This window comes from Molossus molossus, unplaced genomic scaffold, assembly GCF_014108415.1.
Source record: "Molossus molossus isolate mMolMol1 unplaced genomic scaffold, mMolMol1.p scaffold_m16_p_1, whole genome shotgun sequence".
Lineage (NCBI taxonomy): Eukaryota > Metazoa > Chordata > Mammalia > Chiroptera > Molossidae > Molossus > Molossus molossus.
Window position 1 is genome coordinate 185,795,270 of NW_023425344.1, and position 18,152 is coordinate 185,813,421.

Sequence of the window (18,152 nt, forward strand, 5' to 3'; positions counted from 1 at the left end):
TCACACATGAAGTCTATTTCCATGGTCTCATTTATAATAGCCTTAGTTATTTCTTATACCCAATTTCATTTGTGGCTGGGCCTTTACATGCTTTTATAAATGTTAAGAATTGCAGTAGCAGGATTTGTTTTCTTACAAATCAGAATAGGCACCTGCCAGCTTCCACACGGGGTCCCGCCTGCCAGCGACAGCAGTTGTATCAAAAGAACAGGAACGCCCAGTGTGTGCATGTTGAGCAGGACGCAAAAGGTGCTTTTAAACAGATTTGAAAAGAAACGAGCGCATTCAAAATATTTGCTGCCTTTCCGGGGCCTCTTCAGTACATGTGCTCAGGTTCGGGGCGGGGCAGCTCCCTTCTCATCCACCTCACCTTTCCCTGTCCCCGAAACGCCTTGATCAGCTTCCCACTCCTCCATCTGTCAGAAGTTCCCCTTCTCCTTTGAAATGATTTCTCAGCAAGCTGACCTCTGCAGATTTCCTCGGCCCCACCTGCTTGCACACGCTGTGACTCATTTGCACTAATTTGTGCAATGAGCAGGGAGCAGAGGCGGCAGAGACACTTGCCTGCAGAGGACTAATCAGCTACCAGCTGTGGCCGGAGGACGTCTGTGAGGAGAGCTAGGAGCTCCTCCCTCTGAGTCTCCTACCCCTGGGTTTTGATCTTGAATAAATGGTGGAACAGCAGACAACTCCAGCCCTGAGTCAGCCTCACACTGCCAAAAGCATACATAGGAGTGTACAGTTATTTTCCCATTTCTTTATTGCAAAATTAACATTCGATTACTGAAGGTTTTTTTTTTTTTTTCCCTTAGCAAAGAAAAAGAAATATGTTTCCTCTAGTCCTGGCAGATCATTTGTTGTTTTTCTCACCCCCCCTGCTTCTCCTGGGTGTGTTTGTGAAATGAGCGAAAGCTTATTTCTGGCAGAGATATTTCATGGCTTAGTTTCTCATCAAGATGATAAATCAGACTGGGTGCCTGAATAATTACATTCACGGAGCTGGACTGTAATTTTTTACTGCAGAATTCACGAGGCAGTGTTCTGACTCATTATATACAACAGTTTTCATAGCTCATGCAAATATTGCATCCAACTTTTGGAGAGATGAAGGGGTATTTTTAGGAATTTTCATCAATACTTAATAATGCAATTTTCACTACAAACAGAACATTGCAATAAAGAGTTCAGAGTGCCATTAAGTCAGGCAAGGGGCTCCATGGACCTGGTTTCCATTTACAATCCCGCGTCTCAGGGCACACGAGCATACATCTCTGTGTGGTCACCATAGACATGCACTGTTCTTTTCTGCTATAACGGCAACAAACGGGGCCCTGGCTCTGGGAACTGGGAGTACTGAATTCCACTCTAATTTTCATAACCGAATTGCTCTGTGAACTTGTAAAAATTAATTCCTTTATAACAGAGAAAAGCACCACCTGGGCTCGACTTGCTCTAGATCCTTCCTTGCAGCCTGCTTTGGCTTTGTCGGAGAAATGTAGCCATGTTCCTATGCCTCTGAACGGGGAGCATACAGGCACAGAGGTTCCTGCTCACTCCCCCAAAGGAAAAGAGCCATGTACATTAGAACTGCAGCAAAAAAAAAAAATTTAAAGAGAACTACACAATTAAGGTGAAGGCTAGGGAGCATCCCGAACCCCAAAGCGAAGGACCTGTGCCGCAGCGGGCACAGCATGTAGCTCTGCTTCCTAGGAGGTGAGGTACGAAACAGCACGAGCCAGGTAGCACTTACAGTGTCCGCAAGGGCTTTGGGCAGGGCCTGAATGGCAGTTTGAGAACAGGAGTTAGTCTACAACCGCAAATTCAAAGTCAGGTCTACTGCTAACTAGTTGTGTAGCATTGGGCGAGCCATTTAATCTCTCTGGGCTCCAATTTTCTCCTCTGGAAAGTGGAGTTGACCCTGTACCTCACAAGGGTTGATAAGCATTAAATAGATACGTTATATATGTAGAGCCCACAGTACAATGCCTGGCACAGGGGGATGTAATGTGTCAATAATTTTTGATGCCATATGTTCAAGGGGCTCAACATCTGGTCGAGCAGAAAAAATATCTGCACAGATAACCGTAATTTATGGTAAAATAACGTGTGTATCCGAAAAGGGGTGAAGATAAGACGCAACAGGAGAAGCCTCCAGCGGACATGGGGGCTTGGGGGAATCAATTATTGCTCCGTGGGAGAGGTCTGAGGGGTAGAATTAACAGTAAGCTAAGCAGCAAGAAACATTATAAATTGGTCCTTCAAGAAGCAGTGGCCAATATGAGATTAAATGTATGAAGATGTTATTAAGGGAAAGGCCTGTGAGTGGAAATGCAGGGAGAGGGGGAGGCTGGGTGGAATGGCAGACCTTGATCAAGACTGGCCCCAGGGAAGGAAGGTCCCAGACTGTTGTGCGGTCCAGTGAAAGCTCAGCAGAGCCGTCAGGAGTCCCGCAGCCCCAGCTGGGTGTTAGAGCAGTCTGCGTCTCGAGGCCGGGACCTGCCTTAGTAGCCCTGCCTACCCAGTCCTAGCCTGGGAGACACCTGGCCACTGGGCAGCCTGGTGCTGGGCTTCAGGGGTGGCAGCTGAGCGCCTTGTCAGTTACACTCCCAGCAGGTGGTGGAGGTCTGTCAGGTGTGTTCTTATGGCTGCCTCATCAGCAGTGGCACAGAGGCTAGAATTCCTGGGGTTTTGTTTGTTTGTTTTTGTTAATCCTCACCCAAGGATTCTTTTCCATTAATTTTTAGATAGAAGGGAGGAAGAGAGAGAGAAACAAACATCCATGTGAGAGAGACACATCAATTGGTTGCCTCCCACATGACCCAGACCTAAGCCGGGGATCAAACCTGCAACCCAGTTACATGCCCTTGACCAGGAATCAAACCCGAGATTCTTCTGTCTGAGGACCGATGCTCTAACTGCTGAGCCATCCTGGGTGGTTTTATCTATCGAGAATTAAATTACCCTACAAGGCAGCTGGGCTTGGCAGGAGGCAGGAACAGGTCTTGGTGAATCTGCAGACCTGCCATTTGGTAGCTCTGCGGCACTGGGCACGAACTCCAACTTCCTGAAACCTGTCTCCTCACCTGTAATGTGTACAGAATGAGAGCACAACCCTCGTAGGCTGTAAGGAGTGTGATAACTTGTTACCAAGTGCTTAGACCAGGACCTGCCTAAGTTCTGCTACTTAGAACAGTAGCAAGCAGTTGATAAATGCCATTATTATTATTTAAACTTTTGTGTTACTACTTTAAAGGTTGTTATTGTTCTGGGGTTGTACAAAGACCGTCTGGAAACAAAGCAGACAGGACGGTTGGAAAGGGAAGACTCAGGTACCATTTTCTGATCAAGTTTATTGAATGTACCACTTAAAAAAGTTAGAAGTGCTAGAGAATGTTAAAAGCAAAGAAACAATAAATATGTATCAGGGAAATGTGTTCTATGGATGTTATAGACATACTTTGCTTTTATGTGGATATTTTTTAAGGCTTGCCTGAGTCTGTTTACTTACTATTTATATCTACCTTTGTTTCATAAATTATTTAAGAAAGCTTACAAGATATATACAGTCCACCATGGTGTAAATTAAAATAGAAGTCAATGAGGAAAGTAGGGAAGGTGGACGCACAGCGGGTGAGGATACACAGGCACGGGAGAGATACAGACACCGCCACAAGCGGGAGACACTTGCTCCACACTTTTCAGGTGGAACCTCATTAGTTTCAAAGTCTGTCCAGTGAAAACCTGCCATTTACTTGGAGAAACACACAATTACTTGACACGAAACCCATCAGGTAAAATCCACTATTTCCTTAGAATAAGCACATTGATGATTTGATACAAAAGCCAGAACCAATTTCTTCAACAAGTCCAACCAAGGGACCTGTAGTGAATGAACACGTGTTTCAGCATCATCCTGACCACAGACACGGTGGATGCTACACAACTATGTTATGTGTTCTTAGGGGCAAGTTATTTAGCATCTCTGCCTCAGGTTCCTTATCTGTAAAACGGGGATGGTATTAGTACCTCCTTCGTAGAATTGTGAGGACTGTGTCAGTGAATGTATTCATAACGTGCCTAGAACAGGGTCTGGCACACATAAACATTTCATCAAGGTTTGCTGTTGCTATTGCTATCAATAGGGGCCTCAGGGAGGCTGTGACATCTCACCAAAGCCAAAGGCACGGCTCTTGGTGAACGTGCCCTTCTTCTACATTGCCCATTTCACGCCCTGCGCATGCGAAGGAATGGGCTCTCTGGAGGAAAAAGAGGCATCACTAAATCCTTTGATCTAGTTACCCCATTTCTAAAAAGGAAAATTAAATGTACTGAGAGGTTAACTATGGAGTTTTGGGTAAAAGAAAAAAAAAACTGGAAACAAACCAACGTCCAACATAAAGTAGTGACTACGTGATTTATCCTGTGCTAACTGGCAGCACAGCCATTTACACTATTCACGTGAAGAAATGGCGACATTGGAAGTCAAAAGTGTGTCACCCTGGCCAGTGGATTGAGAGTTGTCCCATGGACTGAGAGGTCCTGGTTCGATTCCTGGTCAGGGCACATGCCCGGGTTTCCGTCTCCCGTCCCCAGTAGGGGGCGTGCAAGAGGCAGCCAATCCATGTTTCTCTTTCACATCAATGTTTCTCTCTCTCTCTCTCCCTTCCTCTCTCTCTAAAAAATCAATAAAAACATATTTTTTAAAAAGTCAAAAGTGTTTTACTCTCTACCCAGTTATTTAGGCTGGGAATCTGGGAGGCACTCTTGAGTTCTTCGCTTTCCTTTCTCTCTGTATGTGACTCATTACCAAGTATTATTGCTTCTGCCCTCAAGATTAATTCCAAATCTATCCATTTTCCTTTTACTCTACTGCTACTATGATCTCCAAACGGACTCTTCCAACTGCGTCCTCCTTGCTTGGCCTCTCAGGGCAACCAGAGTGAGCTTCAATAAACATAATTTGTATCCTATCACTCCCTACTTAAAACTTCAGTTATTTTCCCAGGAGCTCTGTGAGATGATCCTCATATAGTCTTATCTGTCAGCTGTTTCCATAACAATGGTACCCTAAAGCTCAGTAGTGTAAGACAATCATTTAATCTTACCCAAGCATCTGCAAATCAGCCGGGGCTTGGCTGGCCCTGACTCCACGCTGCATGTTAGATCCATGTCTGGGACACCTGCCTCTCATCCTTCTGTTACCAGTGGGCTACTCAAGACATGCTCTTCCAACCCAGTGACAGCCTGTCCCAGAGCGAGCCTGATGGTGTCAGCGGGTTTTCAGCCTCTTGTTGCATCATGTCCGTGGATGACCCCTCGACCAGAGAAATGACGTGCTCCTGCCAGGGGAAGGCGGAAATGAACGTCTTCCTGAGGGTCATCTACCACACATGCCTTCACCCCTCCCTTCAGGTCCTCCCCTGAAACGAGCCTCATTGGTTTTATTCCGAGTTCTTCAGACAAGACAGGCTGTTTCCTGCCTCGGGATATTCTCTAATGCAATTTCCTCAGGCTCTCAGTCTTCACAGGGCTGTTCTTTCTCATTTTAGCTTAAATATCAATTCCTCAGAAAGGTCTTTCCTAGAGACAGAGATAGGAGGTAACCTGTGATTCTCTCAAGTATCCTTCTTCTATCATAACATTTTATCAGCTTATCTTTTTTTCCATTTTTACGGAAGTAACTTTGAGATCTTTCTTCCCTACTAGACCGATTTTTCCCTCCGACCTGTGCATTGTCTAAGACGTTAACTTACCCCTATGATTAGTAACGGGTGGTGGGAGCGGGAGTACTATTCGGATGCAGAGCGTAGGACTTTCGAAGGTGCGTGTGCAACTCGAGTTCTGCTGTCGCCCCGTTCTGTTCGGATCCTCCCCTTCCCAAGGGGGCTCGGCGGTGGTACGGGGGCTTTCTGTCCTGAATGCAGACCTTGCTTCCTCAGTTTACCACAGTCTGACCAATGTACCCCATTTTGTTCTGCTTCCTCTTCTGAATGTATTTCTTCTTAAGTTGTGAGATACTCTCAGTCCTCAACTAGACAGCCGCCGACCCCACTCAGCCACTGGCTGTCTTCTGCTCTCCGACCTGCTCTCGGGCCGGGGACTGGCTGAGCCACCGGCACACGGCCGGTCTGCTGTCTACCCTGCGGACCTTTCTTAAGATGGAAAACTTTCCAGATGCCGGAGTAGGTATGGCCTGAAGTTTATACCAGAGACCTCACTCAGCTCGAAATGTGTATGGTGCTGGTAATAATGAGCCTTCCAGTCTTCTCGGTGGACATTATGTGATGGTGGTAAGAGTCAATTCGTCAAACAGTGGCTCCTATTACTTGTCAAAAGACAATGTCAAGCGACTGCGGCGAGCCGACTCTCGCTGGAGTGCTTCAGTTCCCAGTCGCTGGATCGTAAATAAGCTCTCCCTGACTTGAATGTCCCGTCCACGCTAAATTGGACTGCACGTTTCACAGAGAGGCCCGAGATGAAATTTGGGGACAGAAACAACTATTGATTTTTTTTCTTTGTAAGAGGAGTGAAACTAGCTATTGTATGGTTTCTACACACACGCATTCTTGCTGGGTATTTCTTGTGGGAGTATCCGCTGAAGTATGCGAAGGTCATTAGAATAAAGGCTAGATTTTTTTTAAAGGAAAGAAAGGGAACTTTGATAGCTGGCATATTTTTGGAAGTATGGAATTTGGGGGCACCGACCATTTATATTCCCACTCGCTCTCACTGCTGTGGCCTCAATACCCCTGTCTTCGTAGATGTATTTACCCCTAACAATGCATTTTAAAATCACAACCATATGCTTTCTGAGCTCACACTTAATTTTCAGGGCTTACCCCTGATGCCTACTTCTTTATTCGATTTTTGAAAGAATTTGTAAAACTACTGTCGCTACAAACGTCTTCTCACCTGTTATTGAAGGCGCTATTCCCGGCAGGCCCTCCTTCCCCGGTCAAGTTCCTCCTCTGAATCACAGGGCACAGAAGATGCTGCGAGTGACAGTTTCCTCAGTTCTTCTGAGAGTGATGCCTAATTAGTACCATTCTAGTTGCACAAGGGAGAAATTAGTTTCTTCCAAACAAGGATGCCAGAGTAATGGCCTCCACCCAAAGATGTCCACTTCCTATCTCTGGAACCTGTTACAGTCCATGGGGAAAGGGACTCTGAAGGCTGATTAAGTTAAGGATCTGGAGACAGGGAGATGATCTGGGTTACCTGGGTGAGCCAGTCATCGCGGGTGTCCTGATAAATCAAAGGAGGCAGCAGGAGGGTCAGAGTAAGACACAGACGTGTGCTGCTGGCTTTGAAGATGGAGGAAGGGACCGTCAGCCAAGGAATACAGGCAGCCTGCAGATGATGGAAACCAGGGGAAGGAGTCCACCCGGGAGCCCCCGAAAGGAATACAGCCCTGCGGACACCTTGGTCTTAAGCCAGTGAGACACATTTCAAAAACGTCTGACTTCCAGGGCTGTATGATAATACACTGTGTCATTACAGCAGCAACAAGAAACGAATATGGATGGGTTAGGGCATTAGAGCATAATTCTGTCTGGGACACCCAGGGAAGAAGGCGGCCCCCAGGGTAAGCTAGCGCTTATAATGAAAATGAGGGGCATCTCTTGTTGCCATTGCTGTTCAGATGGCCACTAAATGTGTCTCTGGAGAGAAGTGTCTTTCTGGCAGGTCTGTGTTTTAATTCTCTTTGACCACTCCATGTGGCACATTGGGAAGTCTACTTTTATTAATTGATTGTAATGAAGAAACCTTGACTGACCTCCACATATGACTTCACAAGTTCCTAAACTTATCCGTAGAAGAAATGTCTCCCTAAAGGAAGTGGGAAAACATATATAGGCAGGGAAGAATTCTGGTATCTTATAAGTATTTCTAGTTGATTCAAAACCTGTATTATTCTAATGCCATCATACTCCTAGGCTTCAAGCACATGCTTTGATGTCCAAAACACTTAATTGAAATATTCTGCCATATTTACAAAGTGTTTTCTTGGACTCAGCTAACTATTCAGATCCCCAGGAACACTGTAGAAGATATTCAACATCATATTCACCTCAAAGGGCATGGAGGGAAACCTGGCCCCCCAGCAGGGCAGCCCTGGGGTTTCTCTTTGCAGAATTCTGTGCAGCACACTCCAGCTGCAAGGAGTTTAGGTCTGCGCTGGACAGGTTGCTCCAAAGCCTTATGCTGCCAAGAGCCAATAATAACAACAATATGGGGACAGTTTCTACAGTCCGCGCATGGGACATGTCAGTGACAAATTCAGCACATTCAGGGAGGCCCCAAGTTTTACCTTGTACCATGTATTTTATAGTTCATGTATGTACCTCCCAATCCAGGTGCACTTTATTAGTCATGGACCACATCACTGGTTAGCAGCAGCCGACACATCCCCCTATAACTGAGCAACCAAGCTGAAAGTTTAAGGCAGGTCAAATTTGCATGCAGAATGGAAAAGGTCTTGTTAACACTCTACCCGTAGATATGTTGGAAGCTGTCCAGTTTCCATGTGTAACACTGCATCATCATTTTTGTTATTGTACATAGCTGTGATTTTTGAAGATGAACATTTCTGTGAAGCCTTCTGCTTTACATGCATTGGCTTGTTCAGTCATATGAGCCGTATGAAGGTATAATTAATGCTACGTTTTCATAAGAACACTCATACTCAGAGAGGTTGAGAAAATTTCTTAATTAGCTTGCTATACTTGTATCCTTCTTATTGCCAAATCCAAGCCGTGGCCATTGTCAGAGACGCCTGTTCTGCGCCGAGGAGGACCTGCGCACCTTGGTGTACCAGAGACCTGCACGTCTGTCCACTTCGTTAGCCAAGGAGGGCACTTGCTGTGTAACAAATGTGCCCGTGAAACAAAGGCTGAATTTATACATGCTTGGTTTCTCAAACTCAAATGGAGTGTCTTTAGTGGTTTAAAAAAATGAAAGAGAAAAGAAAGGACCCGGAGGCATACAAACACTTCAGCGGTTTACAATGGTCTTTTCTGTTACACTCAGCACCGGGTGCAAGTATGCAGCCTGAATGCAGCCGGATCCCGAGAAGAGCGGATTTGTATCAAAGGGGAGTGGTGAATTGGTGGGGGGACAGCCGTAAACTTCCTGTGCAAAGGAAGGCTTCCACGTGCAGGTAGCGAGGGTCAGCGGCATGCACTAATCACTCCCTCACAAAGGCGGCCTTGGGTTCTTGCTGACATCAGTCGGAATCCTAAGTCCTTCTAGAGCATGTCAGCAGGTTCCTTTCCCAGCGGGATCACTGCCGTGTCCCCTCGCTTTTGAAATCTTACCGTCTTGACTAGCGGTTCGGTGGAGTTACACATGATTGTCTGGCTAAATCAACACGTGGCAAATCTCCCTTAGTTATAATTTGATTTAAATTAGCTTACCTTGGGAAGCTGGTCTCCGCATGTACAAATTGCCATAAAGAGCCTTCTTGGATGATTTACATAATTAAATGAAAGAATATTGAGACGTTACTGTGAAGGGGCAACCTATGATGCCTCCTTTTATAAGCAAAGAAAACGTGCCATTTTTGACTCCTTCCCTGTAGCCATGTTATACCAGAGCAGACTCATGGAGACTGCTGTGGGCTTACAGGTTCGTTGTCCTGAGACGCCAAAAATCATCACTATTCTTGATATTTTTTAAAAACTGAAAAATGATCAAATTCCTAAGTATGTAAAGGTAATGAGATATTACCATATATCTGATTTATAAAATTACATACATAATAGGTATTTTAAAATGTAGGACACCAAGAAAGACAAAGTGCTTCAATTACTTGTACTGTGGAAAATATGTTAGATGACATTGTTCCACTGAGCATGTGAGGGGGAAGAACTTTCCTTCCAAGAGTACTCTTGGGATTTCAAAAACACTTCTGCTCTGGGGGAGTGAGAGTTGGAAAATGTCATTGGAAAGGTGTGAAGTTTGAGATGCAAAATCTTCATTGGCTTTGACGATGAAGAAGTCAAGTGGAGCAGCTGGAGCCCAGGAAGCGAGCCCTGGTTTCCAACGGGAAGGCTGTGCAACGAGGCACACTGCGTGTCTTTTTACTGCTTCAGTCCCTCCGTGGATTGGCAGAAAGCTGTTTTATTCATTGTCACTTGGTATAAAAAGAGAGCATTCTTTTGAAAAAATAAAATATTTGGGTGTCATTCCCTTCTCCTGAGGAGAAGACACCTGCTAGGAAAGGCCCGTCCCGGAGGCACACGCCGTCATGTGCGGGACGCCTTGTTTCCGAGGTGGCTCTAAGTCCACTGCCAGACAAGCTACTCCAGAGGCCACGGAACAGAAAGGCCAAATGCCGGTGTTCAGATCAATTCAAAACATACAGCAAGAAGCCATGGTAGAGACACGGGCAGGTTAGCCCGACAGGGACGGGACCACACTCCCTGAATCTAATTTTTGTGGTGTTTGTACACCAGGTTGGCTACTCAATTTACTGGCCCCAGTACAAAATGGAAATCTGGGTCTCTTGTTCCAAAAGCAGGAAAAAATGTACCATAACAGGTACTAAAATACCAAGGTTTTCTTTGCATTTGTGCATCTCTTCTTCCCATACACATGCATCATTGCCTTGTTTGATCTCTCCTACAAAAGGCAGGTTCAGAGATAAAATTATTAAGAGTTTCAAGACAGTGACAAGAGAGCATGGGGCCCTACGGGTCCGCTCCTATTCCTCTGCCATATGAGCTTGTTTTCTTGATGGCCTTGAACAACTAGTAGAGGTTGGTGAAGGGTTGAGGGAAAAGCGGAAGAAATGGTTGACTCTGATTCGGACACATTTATTTGGGCCAAATTCCTAGGTCTCTGTGTAGACCAGCTTCTTAGGCCTAGCTGGGTATGTGGATCTCATGCTCATAGTAGAAATAAGGCTAGAGATATCATTCGGGGATTAGTCTGCATGCAGAGCTTCTTCAAAGCTATAAAGCAAGTAAAATCACATAGATATAGAGAGAAGAGAGTATAAATGAGAAAAAAAAAGCTAGATTGCAAGCTTCACAAGGGTGGATCACATGTTTTGATATGTTTTTGCAATTTGAGAAATGGGCAAAGAGCCTTACATGTACTAGGTGTTCGATACATGTTCAGAGAGTGAATAAACATGTAAGCAACAAGTTACTCAAAGGTACTGTTTTCCTCATAGACATTTCCCTAACTCCCTCTAATTTGGAGAGGGTTAACTTTCCCAGGAGAAATTATGCACGGATGTATCATATGCATGCTTATTAGAGGTGATTTTACTGTTTTATTTCTGTAAGTAATCAACCTGTGTCCCATGGCTTCCGTGATACTACTAGAGACTATTTAGTGTGGAATAACTCACTCGAATGTAACTTCAGCTTTTTCTAATTCTTTACCACTGTCATTGAAGATGTTGTAGCATAACTATGATATCATATCCATTATCTCTAGGAGAATCATGAACAATTTCCAGTGGCTCTTTGCTTTCCTGGTGAGATTTTGTTTGTCTGAAAAAAAATTGCCATTGCTGGTTTTCAATTCCTTGGGAAAGTGAAAAAAAATGTAAAAACAGAACAACAGTATTTTTCAAAATGTGCTTTACGTACAAATAGGCTGCTACTAGCTGATATCTCAAACTGTTACACCAAGTGAAAGGGCTTTAGCATCCGCTCTATCCCCAGCGCTAGCAGAAATCCCTAGCACTGTCTGTCTTCTGAAAAGTCTTTTCGTTCTAGCCATGGCATTTATAACTTGGCTAATTATGAAGGACAATTAAAAGATGATTAAGAACTTTTTCCCTCTTTGCCAGAATTCAGGAAGTGTTCCCTTTGTTCTCACCTATTTAATCATCTTTGCAGTCATTTCCAATCTAGCTTTGCTCCTTTTGACATATCCCAAAATAGCCTTTTTAATTCTGGCCGGAGATGTTCTTTCTTATCTGATCTGGCACTCTCTTTTGCTTTATTGGCTGCTATCAAATAAGATACCCTTTCAAACCACCTAAAGTCATGGGTGCCTCACTTGTGGTGCTATAAATCCCTGAACTCCTCCCGTCTTGGGGGAATCTTCAGAGCAGGACCCACAAACCTAGAGTTTGCATCTATGCCAATAAAATGAAAGGAGAGTTTTTTCGTTGTTTTTGCTTTTTAAGATTCTGTAATGCTAATGAAAAGCATTCCGGTTCCTACTTCCCATGCCCCTGAGGCTTCAGCTGAGTTTTATTTTATTTTATTTTATTTTATTTTATTTTATTTTATTTTATTTTATTTTATTTTATTTATTTATTTCCTTACCCGAAGATATTTTTCAATTTATCTTCAGGCAGAGGGGGAGGGAGGAAGAGAGAAAGAAAGGGAGAGAGAGAGACATCTATGTGAGAGCGACACATCAGTTGGTTGCCTCCTGCATGACCCCGACCAGGGCCGGGGATGAAGCGAAACTGAGGTATGTGCTCTTGGCCAGAATCGAACCCGCTACTCTCTGGTCCGCAGGTCGACGCTCCAACCAGTGAGCCAAACCAGCCAGTGCTGGCCTGAGCCTTTAAAGGAGTGAAGATATGGCTTGGCATGGGCAGGGAAGACAGCTTAATTGTAGATACAGGGAAGGGCCTGTGTGAAGACTCAGAAGTGAGTGCAGGGCGTGGTACCCAATGGCGCCATGGCCCTTGCTGCAGAGGTCCTGGAGGGAGGGGGTGACTGTGCGGCCATCATTCACCTCTCAGGAGCCCCCCAAGCCTTTGCCTTGGAAACTCAGGTAAGCCCCAGTGACTCCCTGTAAAGATTAGGAACCCTGGCTCAGGGGCTGCACTGCCTGGCCAAACGGACCAGAGCAGAACCTTGACTTAGGGTCTTTGTGCCTTAAAAATGGCCATTAGAGCACCTCACTGATAGACTGGGGTGACTGTGCTTTATCGACATGTTTGAGCCTCTAGTCTTGCCAACCATTTTCACATAAATACTCTACAGAAGAATAGTTTGTAAATTTGAAGATGACAACCCTCAGAAGAGGGGGTGGTGGGGAGTGGGAAGAGATAAACCACAGAACTTACATGCATGTATGCATAACCAGTGGACATGGACAACAAAGCTGGGGACGGGGGGTGGGGAATGGAGAGGAGGGTATCAATAGGGTAAAAAAGGAGAAACATCTGTAACAAAAATAAAATTAAAAAATAAAACTATGCAAAAATAAATAAATAAATATAATCTCAGCCAAAATATATATATATATAATTGTTATACATTTTCTCAATTAAACAATCAAAAAAAAAACCTCTTTGCAATTTTTATTACTTTCAATTATTATCTGCATTTTAGTGATGAAAAACATCAGAGAATAAAAGAGGTTAAGTGATTTGCTCAAGGTCACATAGCTGGTAATTCTAGGCCACTAACCCACAGGGAGATTTCTGGTCCAGTGAGATTTCTATGACAACCCGGCTCCCAACAATCTGCTTTTAATCAAGTGCCAAAGTGACATTCAACTTCCTGATTCTGCTACCAGACACCGTCCTGCGGGATCTCAAAGAACTGCACCAGACTCAGGGCTCGGAAACTACGCGTCGGCCACCTGCCCATCTTCTCTTCCCAGTCCTGGCCTCCTAGACCTCAGCTCCCTGGCTTCCTCGCCGGGCCTAGTGCTGATTTCTGATTGTCCAGATTTGTAGGACCGACAGAAAGGGTTTGCTTTTGCTCACTTGTGGTGACATTTCCAGCCATTCTCGGTTCCACTGTACTGTCGGCAGATTGTGCCCCGGCCCCTGTTAGTGTGGGTTCAGCTCCCGGTGTGCTGAAGCCCATGAAGTCAGTGGTTAGGAGTCAACTTGGAGCAGATTTGGGTATGTTTTTCCTCTAAACACTTGCCTCATTTCTCTTTTCTTGTTTGCTTTTTGACAGGATCCTATTTCCTAGGTATGCAAAACAACAACAACAAAACAAAACAAAACAAAAAAACGATGGGGGGGGGGTGTTTTGATGGTTTGAGAATATGTGCTTCCAAAAGCATCAGTTGCCATTCTCAGCAGGAAGAACATGCCCCTTGACCAGGGTGACACCCAGGCAGTGTGCTATGCTGGGAAGCCCGTGCCGCCGGCTGGCCAGGGCCCCGAGGAGGGCGAGGCCGCACTCTGAAGCAGGGGAACAAATGTGAGCGATAATTACATTACCTCACTCATCACAGTGGAAGTATGTGAGGATGAGCATCAGACTACGTGACAGAGTATCAGAGGAAAGACATTTGGAAGAACTTTCCTGAGAGGTGAGGTTTTTCTTGAGGTCAGTCAGTGTGGACACTGCCGCATTGGGCTCACCTGGGTTCAGGTATGGGCATGCACAGTGACACATTAGAACATGTCATTGAAATGGAATCCGAGAAGGTTTTAAAATAAAACGAGTTGGAGTTTTGGTCGTAGACTGAGATGTGTTTGTTTCGAAGACTTTGTCTATGACGCCTACCTCCCCATCCTTACGATGTCTAGGAGAGTTTATGTGAGTCAGGAAAAGGTTTTCCCAGACTCAGGTGGGAAGGTGATGCTTTAATTAGAAGAACAAAACTTTGTAGCAGCTAATAATCCTTCTCAATAAACACCTTCGGTGTGCCACGCACAGTACAAAACCCTTTCCATACATTCTCTTATTTAATAGTTCTTGCTACCCTCTGAGGCACTGAGTCCCGGTTTCATACGAGGCTGGTTTTTATGAGAGGTTGTCACAGGCTCGCTGTTATTAACAATACTCTGGGATTGTTGTCATGTTGGGATTATCCGAGGAGATTTTGAACCTTTCTTTGTAAAGAGACAAAATTTATCAAGCATTTACTCTTTCTATCCAGATGACCTTCTGTGGAATATTTCCGGAGCACATAGACTGGCTTACTGTCTGTTATGGTGTGAGAATGTTGTTTTGGAGATCTGTATTTAAATAAAATTATTTTGAAGCCATACTGTGCTGGGAAATAATTCAATATAAAATTGGGCACACTTGTGTCAAAAAAATGTCTAATAGTCCCTGGCCAGTTTGGCTCAGCGGTTAGAGCATCGACCTGCAGTCCAGAGAGACCCGGGTTCGGTTCCTGCTAAGGGCATGTACCTCGGTTGCAGTTTGTCCCCGGCCCTGGTTGGGTTGTGTTGGTGGCAACCACTCGATGTGTCCCTTTCATGTCAATATTTCTCTCTTCCTCCTACTCTATCTGAACAAAAAATGGAAAAAATGTCCTTGGATGAGGATTAAAAAAAAAAATGTCTAACAGAAGCAGAACAACCTGACAGTTAAGGGTGTAGATTCAAGAGCCAGTTATCTGGGTTCCAATCCCATTTTGTTACTTTTAGTTGTTTGACACATTATTTAACTTCTCTGTGCCTTTGTTTCCTCATCTGTCAAAGGGAGATAGTAATGCTAGCCTCCCTTGTAGAGCTGTGGAAAGGATTAAATGAATTCATTTATTTAAACACTTGGAATCATGCCTGATATGCAGTAATAATCTAAGTATTAGCCATTGTTTTTATATTATTGACATAGATAATTGTCATGTGTCTTATTCCTCTATACAATATAATCATTTTATTCCTCTGCTCAAATCCTTTCATAATTCCACATTCCACTGAAAATAAATCACAATAATTTCCATTTTTTATTATTTCACTTATGCCATGCACTGTGAGCACATGGTCTCACTTAACTCCATACAACAGTCATATGAGGTTGGCAGTGTTGTTAGTACCATTTTATAGATGAGAAAAATGGGATTCAAAGAGAGTTAAAATGTGCCAAAGGTCATCAAGCTAGCAGTGGCAAAGATTGCGTATAAACCCAGTTTGTGCATCACTTTAATGCTCTTACTCACAGTGTTGTCATTTGTAACCTCCCTCCCTCCCACCACCTGTTCACCAATATTCTTCAGTCCTCACGGCGTTGACTTGACCAGCCTGTTCTCATCCAACCCCCCAGAAGTTCACACTACACCCCAGGAACTCTGAATGCCCACACGTCCTAAGCTACACCCTGCAGAGGCTGCATGTTCAGTTCTCACCCACGCCAGTACCCTTTCTGCTTTGTGAAGTAGGAGAGTAGCTACTCATTCTTCAAGAGTCACATCATGTCACCTCTTCTTCGAGGTCTTCTCTTTTTCACACAAAATTCAGCTGTTTCGTCTGCCTGCACTCGTATCCCGCATTGCACAATGCCAAGTTTTTTCCTTTTTAAAAACAGTTGTTTTCCCCACTAGACTGCGAGCCTTTCAAAAACAGGTAACTTTTACTTTTGATCTTCACTTCCCCAGCAACCCAGAATTGAATCTTGTACAAAGTAAGCGAGTCATGACATTGTAAACCAAACGAATTGCTGAGTTACAGATTCAGAATATTTTCTAGAACAGCACCGTCCAAAAGAACTTTCTGTAATGAGGAAACTGTTCCATATCTGTTCTGCATGGCAGCCACGAGTCACATGTGACTGTTGAAGTCAAGAAGTTTGGGTGATGCCACTGCAGGACTGTGATTTCAATTCTGTTTTGTTTTAAGTAACTTAAATGACTACATGTGGCTAGCGGCTAATGGACAGCACAATTGTAGAGTTAGAGCTGGGCAGGATTTTACTGACGGTCTTGAGTCCTCCTCATCCACAATCCTGAGTTCTAGGCCGGACCTTGTCCTCCAGCAGAGTCAGGAGTTATGTTGGAGAACAGAGCTTTTCAGAGGCTGCAATGAGACAGCAGCACTCTTAGTGCACACAACGCCCCCTGCTGGTGAGATGATGGCTCTTCAGAGGGGAGATTCGAGCTCTGAGAGCCACCCAGGAAACTGCAGTGGTGATTTTTGTAGCAGGGTTAGCAGTCTTCACTGCCTTGGAGTTCACGGGAGGTATTCGGGACCTGAGGAAGACGTCAGCGTCAGATGCGTTCAGGTTCTCTACCGACCGGCAAATGGGCAAAGGCGTCAGCCTCTTTGTATCTGCATTCCCTGGGCCCCTCCAGCATTATGCTCATAGATCCGTTTCCCATCTGTCTTATTATACTGTTGTTATTTGTCCGCATTCTGTTTTCTCCCCATCTGGGTGACTTCATCGGGAGCCGGAGTCTTTTTCCTAAGCATCTTTATTTCCCTAGGACTTACCATAGCACTTGACATAAGGAAGGGGGTCAGTAAACGTTTGATGAGTGAATGAATGAACCTTGAATGGAGGAATGAGTCAATGTTCCTGGGACTCCAAGGAGCTCACACATCCATCACTGGAGAATGAATACCGCGGAGGGACACCGGCCCGCAGCCGTGCACCCCTACAGCGGGAGACATGTGGGCACAGAGCCCTGTCCTGTTTGCAGGGCCGTTACAAAGGGAAGCAATTATGCGCCCTCGGCCAGTCCAGGCAGTTAGATTGAGTGGGGTTTCAGTAGAGTTGGCAGTACCATCTTGCAGTCCACCTGAGGGAATTTGGATTTAGTGAAGAGAAAGCAACAAGAGGTTTTAACAAAAGACTTTTTTCATAATCCCTGGGTTGGCTAGAGAGCTTGCCCGGCCTCCCTGGGTTCTGAAATAAACTTGACCAGAAATGTGCAACTCTCTTTTTGCACAATCTTTGTCTGAAAAGGCCCGGGGTAAAATATGAGTGATGAGAAAACCCCAGAAAGGCACACGGCACACGCTCACGTAAACACACCCCGGGAAGACGCAGTGGCAAGTTAAATACTTAAATGGAGCATGAACAGGGCTTCATCCCCATTCAGTTTAATTTCGTTCAATAAAAATTTAGTGAGTATCTACTTTATGGGCAGATACATGGATAATTAAGGCAGTCTCTTCCTTTAAAGAATTCACCATCTAGCTCAGCAGTAAGAATTGTAAATTAATCATTTGTAGCAGACTGTGATGAATGCAGTACCAGAGGTGAGCTCGGTCCGGTAACACGAGGGAGGGGACAGTGAGCCCTGCTTTTGTCTGCCGTGAATGATGTGCGGGGATTCTTTAGATGTGTGGGTTGGGGAGGGATAGAGTGTGGGAAGGCAAGGGACGGGCCCTCTAATTAGAAGTAAGACCACAGGCAAAGATAAAAGTGTGTGGAAAAGCCTGTGAGGGTGTTGGGGAGACAAGCCTGGCTCTCCCACTGGGAGACTAACTGAGACGGTCATTCCACCAGGAGAGTCCTCTGCCTTCCTGGAGTTTG

General features: G+C 44.8%; 1 pseudogene; it reads left to right on the forward strand.

The window, feature by feature from the left end:
• Positions 1–12,654: 12,654 nt before the first annotated feature.
• Positions 12,655–18,152, forward strand: part of LOC118621745 — a 58,073-nt pseudogene continuing 52,575 nt past the window's right edge.